General features: G+C 40.7%; 2 protein-coding genes across 5 annotated transcripts in view; one reads left to right on the forward strand and one right to left on the reverse strand.

Moving 5' to 3' along the window:
* frmpd2 (FERM and PDZ domain containing 2) overlaps positions 1–2,792 on the reverse strand; it is a 28,523-nt gene extending 25,731 nt beyond the window's left edge. The window contains exon 1 of the mRNA XM_022208913.2: positions 2,421–2,792. The gene's annotated coding sequence lies outside the window, so the exon portion shown is untranslated. The remainder of the gene's footprint in view (positions 1–2,420) is intronic.
* A 4,032-nt stretch (positions 2,793–6,824) lies between these two features.
* mapk8b (mitogen-activated protein kinase 8b) overlaps positions 6,825–17,732 on the forward strand; it is a 52,384-nt gene continuing 41,476 nt past the window's right edge. For 2 of the 4 annotated variants that reach the window (XM_051939164.1, XM_051939166.1), the window contains exon 1: positions 6,826–7,153. The gene's annotated coding sequence lies outside the window, so the exon portion shown is untranslated. Of the gene's footprint in view, positions 7,154–17,732 lie in introns of all 4 variants that reach the window. The other 2 variants (XM_051939165.1, XM_051939167.1) reach the window with 2 other exon arrangements.

The raw sequence follows: 17,732 nt of genomic DNA on the forward strand, positions 1-17,732 counted from the left end.
TCAAACATGCCGATATTTTCCAACTAATTTTGGCTGATTGCTGATAAATGTACAGATTTCTTTGAATGTAATTACGGAGAACATCAGGCCCCTAATGTAGTGGAACTAACATATTGTTATGCTATTACTGTGACTGCCCACTGGCATGTGTAGATATAAAATACATTGACTTAACTTACATTTAAGAGGTACCATATTTATTTTTTGTCACGCTATCACACAAAGTTGTAAATCAAAATGAATCTTCATTTTAAAGCCTTTAGTGGCCATTGCCAGTGACATGCATCCTTAATAAATATAATTCCTACAATCAGATAAAATACAATCACTGTAACAGGACAAGCAACAACAACAACAACAGATCTATCACATATTTTGCAACTGGGTCAAATATGAGCGAGCAGCTGTAGAATGGCACAAAACAAGTAGAAAACATTCATGGTGAATGGAGTATGCTGGATGAAATGTAGGCTGCTGTGAATAACCAGATTAACATTAACACTGACGGTTCTCAGGAAAACTGAAATTTCCTTATACGTTTGACAGTCTGATTAGCAACCAGATGATGTTTGTTATATTGCTTTTTGACCTGGTATCTTGTTTAATTTGAATTTAACTGACTATCCTGCTTTCTAAATACTGCTGCTGGGATCTCTGCTATTCATTGCTGTGCAGAAACCGTGTTTGATACGTGAGCAGGGTAGAACAGTGACAGAACACAGACATGCTTACTGTAACTTGAAAGACTGCCAAGTAACCCCAGCTCTGTTAATCAGGTTATGTGTACTCTGCTTTAATTCAGTTAGATCATCTGAGGTAGCGTCTCTGCAGGGTGAGAATCAGTGAGGGCTTTTCTCACAGTCTGATAGCAGGAAAAACATTGATTATGGTTCTTTTCTATTAAAGTAAGTCATAATAGTGTGACAACAAATTAACAATACCAGGACCACGAAACTAAAGAGGCTAGATTGAACCCAGACAACATTGATTTTATTTTTAGCAATATTAGAATATCCTGCAAGAACAATGATAGATTTTTTACACATAAAACCCCCATTAGAGGGCATAGCAATGCAACAATGATGCCAAATTCATTCTATCATTCAAACTATATTTAACGCTCACTCATACTTAAAGGTATTGAGGCATAATTTACAGTATTGCTGAGTAAGAAACTAAACAAAAGATGTAGTCGCACAAAGAACTAAAAATGGTAATATTAAAAGGACAATTTTCATAAATGAGTAGAATTATTGTGAACAAATGCAGAATTTACAAGTTAAAATGGATGAATCTGCTAAAACTAGAGCAGCCGGAGGTAAAGTTAGATGAAGCTAAAAGCTTAAATTGCCCTGAAAATCTGTCAAATTTTTAATTGCTCTGTCTGATATTCCAGGTTGCAGGTGCACAGTGAGTAAAACTGGATTTTCTAAGCTCAGTAAAAACCGCCAGCACCTGCTGCATAATCCAATCATTTGAGCATGTTTGGTAAAGGCTCACATTAAAAGACTGCAGTGAGGCAATGTGTAAGGGGGTGAAAAAACAGTGAGAGTCTTATAAATAAATGAAACCCAGCATTTATGAGGCCTTTACAGAGACAAAAGCCACCCGAGCTGAGCATCCAGTTCACATTAATGAGTATTACATCTCACCTGAACCAAATCTTACTGCAGACTGATAAACAGCATCCAAGAGCAATAGAGCCACACCTGATGATAACGTGTGAAATGTCACCAAAACACAAAAGTGGACTCAATAAGTGTCTTTCTGCTACATAGAGTTTAACTCCTGAATAAGAAACCAGTTTTTGTCTTTTGTTTGGTCACATGACATTGAGAAGTCACCTAGTCATCAACCCAGTCTCCAAGATACTGTGTGACTCTTTCGGTATTCATCCCCTTCATGGCAGAGATGACAACTGATCAACGCTGTTGCCTCTGGTGTAAATCATCCATTTAGTTTTACCTGCATTGAAATGAAAACTGAAAATCAAAAAAGCCACTTTTCACCAACAGGTGATGAAAAGTCACTGATTGCTGACATTTACTGTGTCACTGATCTGTTAATTTGTATCAGAGTGACACATTTCCTTCACACAGAGATTCTCTCAGTGGTTTCAGCTGAGTCTGAGTGTCACTAAACTGAAGATTGACTCAGTAATGTACTTGTCAGGTTTATTTTTCTGCAACAACCTGCCTCTTACAGAGTGTGGACGTGAGCTCTGGGTTCGCTGCTTTGCTTAGTGGTGACCTGTCTTACCTCTGCAATGTAGAATACAGACGGAAACGGAATTCTTACAGCAACAGACATCAAGAAGAAAGTATAAAATCATGCTGATCATCAGTAATATACAATAGTTACCATCTGTAACATAATACACAAGCAGGAGGTGGTCTGACAACCACTATTATACTGCCTACCTTATTTCATCCGGTATCTGGAGATTCTTCTTAAGTTCCTTCAGACATCCGCCACGCTGCACCTAATCCTTCCTTCTCCTTTGTGTCCCCTGCTGCCATTCCACCCTCCTCTCCCTCGGCCCGGTGCTCCTGTCCGTCATGGCAGCTATCATCTCCTCATGACAGATCAATTGTCTCTGGACGAAGAACAAATCAGCTCCATAACCATAATTTCCTCCGTGCTCACATCTAATGACGTGTTGTTACTGCGTTTTCCGTCATTTTCAACTATTTTTAGACCGGGGAACATAAGAGCATAATTGGATTTGCACGGCAAGCTAACGGCAGATGGGGCAGCAAAGGACCAATCCATCGTAGGCAGCAGTGTGTTAATCTGATGTTTCAACTACAACCTGACATGTAAGCAGCATGTCTCAGGTCATTCAGGCGGGTACGACCAGGCCCTTAGTCTGTTGTGTAAGGTGAACTGACAGTGCATCATCTTTAATGTGATTTCTATTTAAAAACATGCAGTGCCACAAATTTACTTTAAATCCTTTGCAGCTAAAACATTACACACTACCTCAGAAGACTCAGTCCATAAATCATTGCTTACAGTAGGTTGAAAACTCAGCAGCAAGACTAATCACATACGCTAAACACACATTATTCCAGTCCTGGTGGAATTACTCTCCCTCCCATTCATTATAGTATTCAGTTTAAGATGCTATTGATTATTTTTTAAATTCCTACCTGGTCGTGCTCTGTTCTCAGAACTATTAACCCCCTACTCTGCACCAAGACCCCTCAGAACAGAAATCAATTGCTGTTTAAAATTCCACAGTCCAGTTTTACTGTTTTAGCCCCAGTGCTTTGGAGGAAGCAGTGATTCACTGTCAGAACAGCTCTGTCAATGTTTCATTTTAAAAATCCGGCATTCATATAATATTTCAAAATCTTTTCTAATTACCTGCATTAATTGGTAATTAAAGGTAATTTTCTAATTACCTTTCTTAAATTGTTCATTATTTCTTGTTAAGGTTTCATTGTTGCTCCACTCTGTAAAGCATCTTGTATCTCCAGTTTTGGAAGGTGCTATATAAATAAATTGGATTAAAGAGCTTCAGAGCTATGTGACATTTTTTTTTCACAGCTTAATTTTTTTGTAAGTCTGTACTTTTCACAGATAGCATGTACAGAACTTACCAAATGTATACATCTGTACTGGAAAACAAGCAAGCAAAAAAAGGTCACTGCAGTCACTCTGTGGGTCTCAAGCAATGTCCCGCCCACAGCTCCATCTGATTGGTTACACATCATGAGTATCAGCCAATCACTGAAAACTACTGCCTACAGACTAGGACTTAGGAACTTTGGTGAATAAGCAGATTTATGCTTCCCATGTGAGGTAGCAGGCACTGCTAAAGTTGAAATAAACACCACAAACATAGACATGCTCAGTTTCAACAACAAGTCTTTACAACACACGGTTTAACATGTTACTATGCTGACACTGCAAGGCTAAGGCTATCAGTACAAGGTTTGCTGTGCCGCTTAGATTCTGGCTAACACATAAGTAGGAATAACTTTAACAATCTGCTGTAATGTAGAGACTCTAGTAGAGACACAACTTAACAACAAGCACAGTCATTTCCACAAGTCAGACACTGGCTACTTTCACAGTGATTACGGCTATGCTAACAGCTAGCAGCTAAGTTAGGAGGCAACCACAGATTACTATACAACAGATTTAGGACAACAGAAATAAAAAAAAATGCTTTAAGATATGAACCTTTGTGATCAATAAAAGTGACAGAAGAGAGAAAGATGAACAAAACTGAGAAGAACAGGAGATACATCTGCAGGAGACAAACTGATCTCGAACCTTTGTCGACATTATCCCACCTGCAGCTTAAGAAAGCTTTTCAAAGATGGATTTGTACACTTAAAGATAGCAAATGTTCACAGTCAGTATTTTTTTTCAAATATATTCTGTTATATCCAGAAAACATGCATTAAATACAAAATTCAGGAATTTTTTTTAATGACACTTCTCCCATTAAAAACAGTAAAAACTGTTATGTCCACACAAAACAGCCATCATTTCACAGATAATGATATGTCTTGTGGTTTTAACTGTAAAATTACTTTTTTTCTACCATTATGAAATGTTCCCATGGGATCATTATTTTACAGATTTTTAAATTTTAAAAAAAGAAAGAAAAAGACAACTCTGAAGTTAGGGCTATAAAATGACAAAAAGAGCAGCATAATTATGTTTTAAAATTGCTAAAACATAATAGAGTTTTACTAAAGAACAGTTTAACGCTACTTTGTTTCCATTGCACTTCATTTTAGAAAGAAATATTGTACTTCTTAATCCACTAAATTTATCTGACAGCTCTATGAAATTTTAACACAATGAATAGCACAACAAATCAACTTTGTTTTAGGGGGGGGGGTGTCTGGAGACTCAGAAAATCAGTCAGTGTCTGGTGTGACCACCATTTGCCTCATGCAGTGCAACGCATCTCCTTCGCATAGAGTTATTTTGGCCTGTGGAATGTTGGTCCACTCCTCTTCAATGGCTGAGTGAAGTTGCTGGATATTGGCGGGAACTGGTACACGCTGTCGTATACGCCGATCCAGAGCATCCCAAACATGCCCAAGCATACTCAGCGGACATGCTGAGTATGCTGGCCATGCAAGAACTGGGACGTTTTCAGCTTCCAACAATTGTGTACAGATCCTTGCAACATGGGGCCGTGCATTATCCTGCTGCAACATGAGGTGATGTTCTTGGATGTATGGCACAACAATGGGCCTCAGGATCTCGTCACGGTATCTCTGTGCATTCAAAATGCCATCAATAAAATGCACCTGTGTTCTTCGTCCATAACAGACGCCTGCCCATACCATAACCCCACCGCCACCATGGGCCACTCCATCCACAACATTGACATCAGAAAACCGCTCACCCACACGATGCCACACACGCTGTCTGCCATTTGCCCTGAACAGTGTAAACCGGGATTCATCCGTGAAGAGAACACCTCTCCAACGTGCCAAACGCCATCGAATGTGAACTTTTTCCCACTCAAGTCCGTTACGACGACAAACTGGAGTCAGGTCGAGACCCTGATTAGGACGACGAGCATGCAGATGAGCTTCCCTGAGACGGTTTCTGACAGTTTGTGCAGAAATTCTTTGGTTATGCAAACCGATTGTTTCAGCAGCTGTCCGAGTGGCTGGTCTCAGACCATCTTGGAGGTGAATATGCTGGATGTGGAGGTCCTGGGCTGGTTTGGTTACACGTGGTCTGTGGTTGTGAGGCTGGTTGGATGTACTCCCAAATTCTCTGAAACACCTTTGGAAATGGCTTATGGTAGAGAAATGAACATTCAATTCACAAGCAACAGATCTGGTTGACATTCCTGCTGTCAGCATGCCAATTGCACACTCCCTCAAATCTTGCCACATCTGTGGCATTGTGGTGTATGACAAAACTGCACATTTCAGAGTGGCCTTTAATTGTGGGCAGTCTAAGGCACACCTGTGCACTAATCATGGTGTCTAATCAGCATCTTGATGTGGCACACCTGTGAGGTGGGATGGATTATCTCAGCAAAGGAGAAGTGCTCACTATCACAGATTTAGACAGATTTGTGAACAATATTTGAGAGAAATGGTGATATTGTGTATGTGGAAAAAGTTTTACATCTTTGAGTTCATCTCATAAAAAATGGGAGCAAAAACAAAAGTGTTGTGTTTATATTTTTGTTGAGTGTATGTACATTACCGTTGAAAAGTTTGAGGCCACTTAGAACTGTCCTTATTTTTTTTAAAAAGAAAAGCAGTTTTTTCAATGAAAAAAAAATTAATGCAAAACACAGTCTAGACATTCGTTAATGTGGTAAATGACTATTCCAGCTGGAATCGGGTGATTTTTTTTAAAAAAAGATGGACTATCTACATAGGGGTACAGAGGAACATTTCCAGCAACCATCACTCCTGTGTTCTAGTGCTACATTGTGTTAGCTAATCATGTTGAAAGGCTAATTGATGAGTAGAAAGCCCTTGTGCAATTATGTTAGGACAAGGGTTTAAGTGTGAGTTTTCATGGAAAACATGAAATTGTCTGGGTGACCCCAAACTTGTGAAGGCAGCGTATAACCGGAGTTTCTAAATATTTTCTGCTTGGCAACAAAACCAGAAGTACAAACATACATCCCCAATGTTATCTTAAAAGCTAGCTAGACAGTTGCTTGAAAAACAGGTGTTTTTAATGTGTATCTATGTACACACAGTGAATGTATATTGTAGGTTTTTTTGTGCTACTTCAATAACCTGTTATGTGTGAAATAGCATGCTACCGTTGTCTGCGACGTCATCTGAAAACGCTGCAAAACCGTCGCTTCCTCTTTGGTGGAGGGGCTGCGTGAACGCGCAGCGCTCTTGAACGCGTCCTGCTCCTCATTGTGCAGCCGAGGAAACATCGGAAGGTTTCGACGACGTCGGTATGAAATGGCAGAAACTGCCTGTGTCACGGAAGCACTGAGATTAGGTTACGTAGAAGATACACATGTATGTTGCGGTGATCCCGGCCTGCTAGTGTGAAGAAAACGACAGTGTATCTGGACCTAACGAGGATTAAAGAGCTGTTTTTCCTCCTACTAACCGCCCAGGTTGTGTCTCCGGCGGCAGGCAGCGAGCGGCGACTGCGGGTCGACACTGTCGGAATTAACCGGAGAGGGGTGAGCTCGACATATGGATTTTTGTGCCTGTGTGACATGTTTGCCGTGTTATTGTCAGCTGCTGAGGGCCGGGAAGGTACACATTTGGGTCACACTCGTTATTGTAAGTAGGTGTTACACGGTGACCACCACAGCAGGCAGGACAGGTCTGGCCTAAGTGGTACGAGGCAGCCAGACTGAGTGGCTACACTGAGAAGCACACTACTGTAACCGATCCGTGTCCGAGCTACACACGTTAGCACAGTTCTCTGTGTGAAGTGTGCACCGGGTGCTGTTGCCAGTCCCACAACTAGTGAAATGTTCCAGTTAAAACGCTGTGACCTCCAGTCTGTGCTCTAATTAAGACAATAACATCCTCCTTGTAAACAGAAATCACTTATTGACGCCTTTGAATACAGCCTGCTTCCAGCTAGCATCAGTTTAATGCCTTTATTTACTGCTGTGGATTTATGTGGCTGAACTTCATTCCTGCACAGGACACTGAGTATAAATGGGTTTACACTGGAGATTTTACTGTAGCAGCATCTCTGTGAATTCAATGACAACACAATGCAGATGGGATATCAATATCTGGCTAATACACAAGACTGCAGTCTTTGTGTTTGTGTGGTTTTAATGCGTTGTCTTAATGGCCTCACTGACCTGCAGATTGAAAGATGGAGATCTGTCTTCACCAGCCACTCAGCCCCTGTCTTTATTGTAACTGAGGCAGTTTATCAGGTGAGGGGATTGAGTGGGGAGTTTAGTATGCCATCAAATTATCAATGATATTAATAATATCATCTGATCAAAGGTGTGTTTGGCTGAGATTGTCACAGGTTAGCTTGTGTGTGTGTGTGTGTCTGTCCAGGACATGCAGCTTGGTTTTGCTTCCTAACGTGCCTCTGTAGTCATATTTGGGCTCCCAGACTGCACTGCTCATTGCACAGTGAGGTTTTCTGCCAAGAGAACAGTGATGGCCGGCCAAATGCACCAAGAAATCTGATTCCTGCACCAAAAGCAAAAGGTAGCCTCTAGAGATGGGATTATAATTCCTGGCGAACACATGATGAGCCCACTTTCACGTCAGCGTTTTCTGCCAACAGATAGTGACAGATTTTAGGCACACTACCTAATGAATATTTAATTATTGTAATTTTTCTGTTGATTTCCAAGTCCCTTTCTGGTAAAATTGAATGAACTGTGTGCCTCCTTGTATCTAGGCTCCACAAACAGGTCAGCGTATAGCACCCACAGGTCTATACTATTTTTCTTGCTGGGTGGAGTGCGTGCTTAATATAAAACGAGTCTATACTGTTGCATGAACTGCTTATCCTGCACTGTCGTGGCAGCTGGGACCAGCCCTGTCACAAATACTCCAAACAAAACAGCATGCCACAATTCAAATAGACATGGGTGAGAGCAAAGACAGTTTCCCTGAGAAAGGATCACGGCTGTCTCGTGCCTTTGCACACCTTTGGACCATGTTTAAATCCTTTCCTGCAAGATGTGACATTTCTCCTGTTGTTCTGTGCTTGTACAAATATATTTTGTGGGAACACCTTGTGCAGCTATTGAAATAGGATTTGTTGCAGATATTCACACCGCCAAAAGATATTTGTGAATATTATAGTCATTAAATGCATGCCAAAAAATTACAGTGATTTATATTTTTTCATGCCATGCAGTATTGAAATATATTGCCATAGAAATGTATTTGTGTAATGTGTTTCTGCTAGAGTGGATGGCTCCCTTAAAATCCCATATTTGCATTTAAAATCTACAAAAAAAAAGAACAATAATTTCAAAGCTTGAATAGGAAACTCGAGTGTTTTAATTGATGGAAAGCACAAGATAATATCACTTTTTGTTTTGTTGGTATTTCTGAGGGAAAATTGCTACGTGTTCCCGGGAATAGATGCATTTGCCGGTGTTTGAGGCTGTGTCTTTGCTCTTTCTGTGATTTATAGGATGGTTATGCTTCACTTCACATAGTATATAGGGAGGCTGAACAGTTTAGGGAAAATATCAATGTATGTTTATATGATTTGGATTTTTCTGACAGATATTGCAATATGATTTGATACCATTTTTTAAAGTCAAGTCTCAGCTCAGTATTCACTGTGTGATTTAAAATGTGATGGAGCATTTCCACATGAGAAATGTCATTTCGTTTAACTGTGTGCTACGTACATTGCTGAATGACGTTGAAGCTGAAGATGAGATACCACCACAAACGTGACAGTCACACGATGATGAAGGCAGCATGAAATTGTGAAAACATTGACACGACAGTTTAAACCTTGGAAGATAATGTGCATCCCATAGACTGTATTTTACAGAAGGATTATAGCTTTCCAGTCTTAAAAGTGAAGTCAATGTAGAAGTGTCCTAAATGTGCATTCTTTCTGACAGCCCGTAGGGGGCGGCTATCTGGTTGCAAAAATAAATCAGCTTGTATAGAAGTCTATGAGAAAATGACTACTTCTTACGTGATTTGCTCCATCAGTAAACATTTTCCTGATGAGTTTATTGGACTGGATCAGTAGTTTCAAGTCCTATTTGAAACAGTATGGTGTTCATTTTGTAAATTCTGGTTACATTTTTAGTAAAATAGATAATACAGTGGTTAGATCCACCCCTTGGTCGTCATACTTTGTTTCAAAAGATCAAGATGGCAGTGGCCAAAATGCCAAACTTCAGGTGTCATTGAAATTATTCACAAAAAAAGGAATAAAGTCACAGTGGATACATCTGTCTTTTTATGCAGTCTATAGTTTATGCAATGCAATTTACTAATAGCATTGTTTATATCGTGATGTTGATTTGAAATAATTGCTTCGCCCAAATTTTTTGACTGACTAGCCTTTGTCTACGGAATACAGAAATGAAATAAATCATTTTGACTGTTCTTACATTGAACAATTGCAGAGGAAAATGTATCCAATTCAACTGATCATTTATTTAAATAAGACACTAAAACTATAGTTGAAAAATGAATTTCCTGATCAATTGCTGTTAAGGTATTCTTTTGCATCGCAATTATTGTCCATATTCTATTGTGATGACGAACATACAATTTAATCAGCACAGCAGCGCACGCACTCTCTAGTGCTCATATTTAAAGCTTTCTGCTCATGATGAGAACAGATAATCAGCAAATTGCAGGTCTGCATGTGCAGTTTTTAAAAGTAACAGAATTAAATACACACAGTCAGTTCCTCAGTTTAGTTTTTCTTGTTTTCTTTTGCTATGTTTTTTTTAGACAGCAGCAATTTGTTAGTTGAAAGTAAATGTGTTTTGTTTTTGACTGACTAATTACCTATGATTGGGTTCAAACTATATGAAGTTTGAGCATGCAGAGCCCTGATTTGTCGCTGCATACGATCAGAGGAGAAATGTGGTTTGGGGACTTCACTGGTACCAATGTTGGCACAGAATGTGTCCTTGTGAGCTCTTATCAGCAGCCGCTACTTTGGCTGAATGTGAGTGCTTCGCAGATAAAATCCAGTACTGCTGATGAGCTGGACCATGGCCGTTCAGATGGCTCCGACCTGTTTGATATTTGCAAGAATTCCACTGCATTCAGAGTGAATCAGAGCAGACCTGCAGTAGGCAGTGAGAGACAGATCCTCTCCCAGGAGACACGGTGTGATGGACGGCTGTGGGGGAGAGGATCTGGACAGGACTGCCGGTTCAAAAGCCATATCTGGCTCTTTTTGACACACTTATCTGTTCTTTTCTGTCCGCCTGTCAGAGACATTATTTGCCCCCAGCTAGTTTTTTCAGTACATGGCAGTAGCTGTGCCAGTTGAGATTGATGGGGAATCTGCCATTCAGCTGCAGCCTTTCTGTGCATGTGTGTTCCAGCAGGTTTACTTGAGGATTATCAGTACTGTACATCTGAACAACCTTTGACCTCAGAAGGTGCCGTGCTGTTGCCCTGCCATTTATCCCATAATATCTGTGCACAAACATGCAAAACACCCTAAATCACTGAGCCACTTTCATCATTCCTATATTTATTCATTCATGTTCATGCAGCTGTAGTGTGATTTTCTGCTGAAGTTGGTGTAGTTGACGGCCTGACACACTCTGTCAGATCGCTGAGCCCCATTTTCACTCACAGCCACAAATCCTCCAGTCTCACAGGGACACTTATACTGTATGTGCTGCTCTCCTTTAACATAGGAGACACAGTTATGCCATACTGCCAGATGAAGCCTAACATCACTGTAATGTATTCCGCAGCGTTTAGCTAGATGTACATGTACTTGGTTCAGCGGAGCTTAAATCCACACTCTCCCTTCAGTGTGCCCTATATTAGATTTGCTAAATGACATTTTGTGGAAAGCATGTCTGAAGTAGCTTGCATGTTATTTCTGGTCCCATGCAAAAGACACCTCTGGCAAATGAAGGTGACATTTTTGCTGCTCGGCCAATGAGGCTATAAATATTATGCAAACGGCGTTTCAGTTATTTTCTGTAAAAGGTGGCTACAAGAATTAATTAAATTGGATGCAACATTAATCAGATGAATAATATGGGGATATAGGAGCTTGAGAGCGTTAAGTGTTGAGGCTGTTTATAGAATCATAATTGTGCAAATGAATCCTTGCATATTTGCTGCAGTTGTGTAGGAATTGCATGACAAAACTTTGCATTGGTGGCTCTAAATTATGCCTTGGATGACTTACTATTTCACTTTGCATTTTTTCTGTAAAAGAAAATTCTTAGCACTCAAGAAACAAAGTGCAACAGAATCCCTTTGGCACAAAAGCTGCATCCAGTGAAACATTTTCTGCGTTTTTTCCTAATCACTTTTTTGCCCAGTGATGCTTGATTAAGTTTGGAGTGTGTGCGCTGTTTGATTGTGTTGTTGTGTTATTTTTTGTGAAGCAGCCAGGCCAAGGAAGTTTAACAGTAAGCAGGCAGCCTTTTAGGAGGGGATGAGTGAGGTCTCCATTGGTCCAATGTGTTGGACCCAGTCTGACACAGATCCAAGGAAAACCTACCTGAACCTGATGGTCATAATCCAAGCTTTATAGACCTGACACAGTTCACTCAAAGAGCCCTGAACAGAGAGAACCCAAACACAAGGCGAACCAAAATAATTTGTTTGCATTGGGTTATACACATTAATTAAATGACACACTACTGTGAAAATTCATCATGATGTATAATGTGATCATAGACAGTTTCTGTTTGGATCCATCTGGCTGTTGAACAAATTGGAACTACACTGAAAGAGACCCTGTCCGACCTGATTAGACTGAACTGAATTCACTTGTGTGACATGGGTTCTGGCTTTGGTCTTGGGTCCTTAGACCTTACTGGATCTTGTTGAAGACCTCTTGTGAAGATATTTTTGACTAGTGACAGACCGATCCGTTAATTTGCCCATGAAATAGTTCAATGCCATTTGGGCATAATCAGCATCAGCCATGAGGCGGGCAAGCAAAAATTGTTTGCAGACTCATCTTCAGATCTGAAATAGCATATTAAGTATATAAGTCTAAAAATATCAGGGAACTTTGCAAAACAGGCAGATTAGTAAAACGAACATGTGTTACAACTCAATAACTAGCCTCTGTAGGAGGTCTGGTGTTATTAGGTGAGTTAAAATAACATACATGGGTTAGGGAAATCCAGAAACAACAGCATAGTACACTGCATTGCTATATAAAGTGACACAATATGCTTACTGCAACGTTAGACGTCAGTGTGTTTTTGTGTTCATTAGCTTGTGTAATTGTTTTGTTTTGTCTTCAGAATGACTCACAGTGTGTTGCTTCTGCTACCGTATTTTCACGACCAAAAGGCGCACCGTACCAAAAGGCGCAGTCTCAGTTATGTGTGCCATTACTGTATTTAACACACATAAGGCGCACCTGATTATATGGCGAGGGTTTTATATACAATCCACGCCCACACTTCCCCTTTTAACGTTCTCATGGTGTCCTCTACTACATCGGCCTTACAACAACACACACAAGCATACAAGTGTGCGTATTTAAAAATAGAGCGGGAGCAAAACTGAGTTTGGTTGTGCTTTATTTAAGTATTGATTACAAAGTACTAACATTTTTTTAATCATCAATAGGCGCGGGCATGGTAAAACACATAAAACAAGCACACAAGTGTGCGTATTTAAAAATAGAGCGGGAGCAAAACTGAGTTTGGTATTCACATTTTTTTTTTTTACCGGTAATCGTCATCAATCAAACCCATGGAAGTCCTCATCCTCTGTTTCTGAATTGAACAGCTGCGCTAAATCTCCATCAAACATGCCAGGTTCACTTTCTTCACTGTCAGAGTCACTTTCCGTGCCGTGCGGCGCCTCGGAAATGATGCCGGCTTTTGCGAAAGCTCGAACAACAGTGCCAGCAGACACGTTAGCCCAAGCATCTACAATCCATTCGCAAACTGTGGCGTAACTCGCCCGGCGCTGCCTTCCACTCTTAGTGAAACTGTGGTCTCCATCGGTCATCCATCGCTCCCACGCCGCTCGCAGCCTTACTTTGAACGGCCGGTTCACACCGATGTCCAGCGGTTGGAGTTCCTTTGTCAGGCCTCCCGGAATGACAGCAAGCTCAGAGTTCATTTGCTTCACTTGTTTTTTCACATCGGCTGTGAGATGGGCACGCATAGAGTCACAGATCAACAGCGACAGTGATGCGTGGAAAAAAACCACCTGGTCTACGTCCGCCTTACAACAACAACACACACAGGACGCACTGCACCATAGGGCGCGCCGCACAATTTGAAGAAAATCTAAGACTTTTATGTGCGCCTTATGGTCGTGAAAATACGGTAATTCTTGTGCCAAATTTAAACAGGATGATGAACCACCTGGCAAATATCGACCTCATGTCGAAGTCTGTATTTTAGAGTATCTTGTTTACCTATCCTTAGGACCGTCCCCTGTTAATGGTCACAGGGATAAAGGCATAGGTTAAGTGTAGTTGAGAGAACTGGTTGGGGTTATGGGTACGGTTGGATGCAGGTTAAGGAAGGAGGAATCGGACACGGAGCTAACATTTTTGTTGTGCTGATCTGGTGTTGTTGTGCACCATGGGATACTATCACTGCACTGTTTCCCCTGGGTTGAAATGGCTGTAAGGTGGTGGAGTGTAGGCAAGGGCCGAAAATTTTGAAAATCAAGATGCAAAATGGGGCATTCTGGCACAATTTGGAGCACATTTTGTTGTATTTGTAGCCATTTCCAAAAACTAAATGAAATAAAATTTTCATGTTTCTTTTCTAAAAATTAGTGATAGGGAGAAAATATGACAAATATAAACCCACTTGTCCTTGCGATCAAAACATGTCAACTAGTCCAGTCTATTATATTCTGGTCAGATTTCCACAAGCCATTCCAAAATGCCACATCAGTTCTTATTACAAATTTGAAAAAGATGACAAAGGACTTAAATCTGGAATCAAGTGGTGACTTTTACTTTTTTCTAAAAACAACTACATGTTAGGTACCAAATTCCCACTTCATTTTTATTCATAATAAAAAGGTTTTGTCATGACCTTCATTTTACTTAAAAATGTGAAAGAAAACTTCAACTCTGGGTTAACAACTGGTTTTCTGAAGGAGTTAGTTCTGTTTTCAATACCGCTACCTTTTTGAACACAGAACTAACTTCTTTAGAATACCAGTTGTTAACCTTGAGTTAGAATACATAATTTTGCACTGTGATATGTGTCAGGCAGCTGAATTAAAGACTTTAAGTAAACATTCTTGAAAACACAAACACCAAATTTGCCGCTGTGGTAATCACATCTGAAAGTGGTTTATACCGGCGGATTCATGAGAATCTAAGCCAGGGATGTCAAACTCATTCAACAAAGGGCCGGTGTGGCTGCAGGTTTTTGTTCCAACTAAGCAGCATCACACCAGACCTGACTCATTTAATCAACTGATCTCAGTCTCCAGACAGGTGATTGGTCAGACTGAGATCGGTTGATTAAATGAGTCAGGTCTGGTGTGATGCTGCTTAGTTGGAACAAAAACCTGCAGCCACACCGGCCCTTTGTGGAATGAGTTTGACGTCCCTGATCTAAGCTTTCCATGGGTGTATAGTGTTTCTATAATCGCGTTGGCAGTGTCGTTCTATTTTGAAAAATGCTTATGCAGATATCAAAACGGCCCGCCCGCGGGCCGCTGAGCCATTGAAATTACAGAATTTGTTTTGCCGTTGATTGTCTCGTTTATGAGAACAGGTTTTGTCGTGCCTAAATGTTTTAACGGGAGCCATTTTTGCAGTCACTGTCAATTCGTATCGCCGCGGACAACAAAACAGTAAGCAAACTCAGTAAAGGAAGCGAAATCGATGCCTACACTGCGTTGCTCACTTCATTTTGATGACATGCGATAGTTTTGATACTTAATTTGACATATGTCTGTGATACACACCTGCTTTTAGCCCCGAAAAACGAAACCATAGAGCGCTGCCGCTTCTTGTCCGCAATGGGGATGTGCGTTGCTGTCTTCAGCCACGGCGAGAAAAGGCTGCCATTCTGGCTTGTTGATTTCAGCGGCGAATATACCGGACTTATGTGTCAATGCTTTCTAATATTTAGCATTACTTTTTTTTTTTTTTTGGCGCGGACCAGTGAGGCGATAATGTCGGCAAAATTGTAATGAGGCGGTGGCCTATACCAGCGAGGCGGCCCGCCTCGTCGGTCATATAGGAGGGGAGACACTGCACTGCACAGTAATGCAGCAAATCATCACATCAACATCTAATGTGTGGCATTTAGCCTCAGAACAAGATTACAAACATGTTTTTCAGCTACTGCAGAAAATGTTTTCAGGGTATCTCTGATAATAATCAATGAAGATGGTCTCTGAACTTAACAGATAATACATTTATATGTGTTTCTGTAGTGTTTTCAAGGGTCTACCTCTTTCTGCCAAACATTGTCAGTCTGCTACCTGCTTGCTGTAAGATAAAATAAATGCGTTCAGACTCTTGTGTGATGTGAACCTTTTATTCATGCTCTGCATTGTGTAGCTCAACTGCAGACTGTTGTTGACAAGGTTCTGCACCCAGAGACAGAAGATGTTCTGATCAGAGTTGGAGGCAGAATAGGGAAGATGAAACGCGAGTAGATAAGAAAGGAGGTGCACTGAGAGCTCCATTAAGACGAGACCGGCAAGATGGCATCGCTGCACTGTTTGAACCAATAGAAATATCACATTGTGACATCTGTTGATTTCAGGCAGCTTTGAATTTTAATTTGACATTTTCCTGCTTCTTCTAAAAATTCAAAGAAACATCTCGAAACAAAATAAGCGCATTTCATTCTGTGCAAACAGTTGGTCTGTTTAGTGATCTTTGTGCTGAGTTTGAATTTTCCTTGACGTTAGCGTAGCTCAGTTCTTCCTGAGCCTGATCTAGTATCAGGTTTGATTCAGGTTTAACTGAGGTTATCTCGACTGCAGCCGTGCAAGTTGGAATAAGAGTTAAACAGAAGAAAACACAAGAGGAATCTTACCCAGGGATAGAAAGATGACTCCAACAGAGAATAGAGCGATTAGAAGACGGGGCTTGTTGGTTAACTGATACTGAAAGGAAAGGGGTGGGAGGTTTATGCTAACAGTAGTTAGGAGAAACCCAGAGGTCAGGTCACGGCCCGTGGAACGTACAGCTATCGCCACAAAGCCGACCTCTCAACACAATGTTCCAAATCCCACTAATGATTTGTCATCTTCATACCCAGCATGAAACCCGGCTTCCTGCTTCCTCTCTGCCTCTCTTTACCAGGATCACTGCTCCATCGCTCTGATCTTTGGGTTCAGTATAGACTGTATGCACAGCTCCTCTGTTATAGGATGGACTTCAGAGGCACAGCAGTCATTACAACTGATGAAGCTCTCTTTAGGAGTGGCTGCTCTGACACTAATGAATCTTTCGGTGTTGAATCAAGGCTTTAATTGGACTGAAGAGAGAGAAGTATAACATTTGTACGGTTACATGTCTGCGCTGCAGTGGGTTTGATCACTACCAGTAACTCAACAGTTCTCTTGAAGGAATACGTAAAACTGTGCTTTAAGAAATGCAGATAACAGCATTGAACATTCATTACGATAGGGCCTCATGTAACACTAACCCAGTGAGTGTTTAATTGAATTAACTGGTTGCTTTTATAAGCTAATAATCTGTACTGGATAACCAGTACTGTAGGACAGAGTGATGGATCTGTGTGAGCAGTAAAACAGCAATTCTTCAAAGTTTTATTATGTCTCAGTGGTTTCCATTCAAATGAAGTACAAATTCTAAAAGATGTCAGAAAGTCTGCCAAGGAGCATGCAAAGTGATACATGCTGTAAGTTAAACAGTAGATGTGGCAATTTTCCGCTCTGGTTTTAATAACAACTGTGGAAGAAGAATATACAAAAAGGCTACATTCCAAATCACATAGCTTTTTGTTTGCTTACTGCATACTTGGGGATGGGAATTGATAAGAATTTAGCGATTCCGATTCCATTATCGATACTGCTTATCGATCCGATTCCTTATCGATTCTCATTGGGTGAGGGCATGAAAAAATACAGATGGGTTTGTTTGCTTTGACTCTTTTATAT

The sequence above is a fragment of the Acanthochromis polyacanthus genome, chromosome 19 (assembly GCF_021347895.1).
Source record: "Acanthochromis polyacanthus isolate Apoly-LR-REF ecotype Palm Island chromosome 19, KAUST_Apoly_ChrSc, whole genome shotgun sequence".
Lineage (NCBI taxonomy): Eukaryota > Metazoa > Chordata > Actinopteri > Pomacentridae > Acanthochromis > Acanthochromis polyacanthus.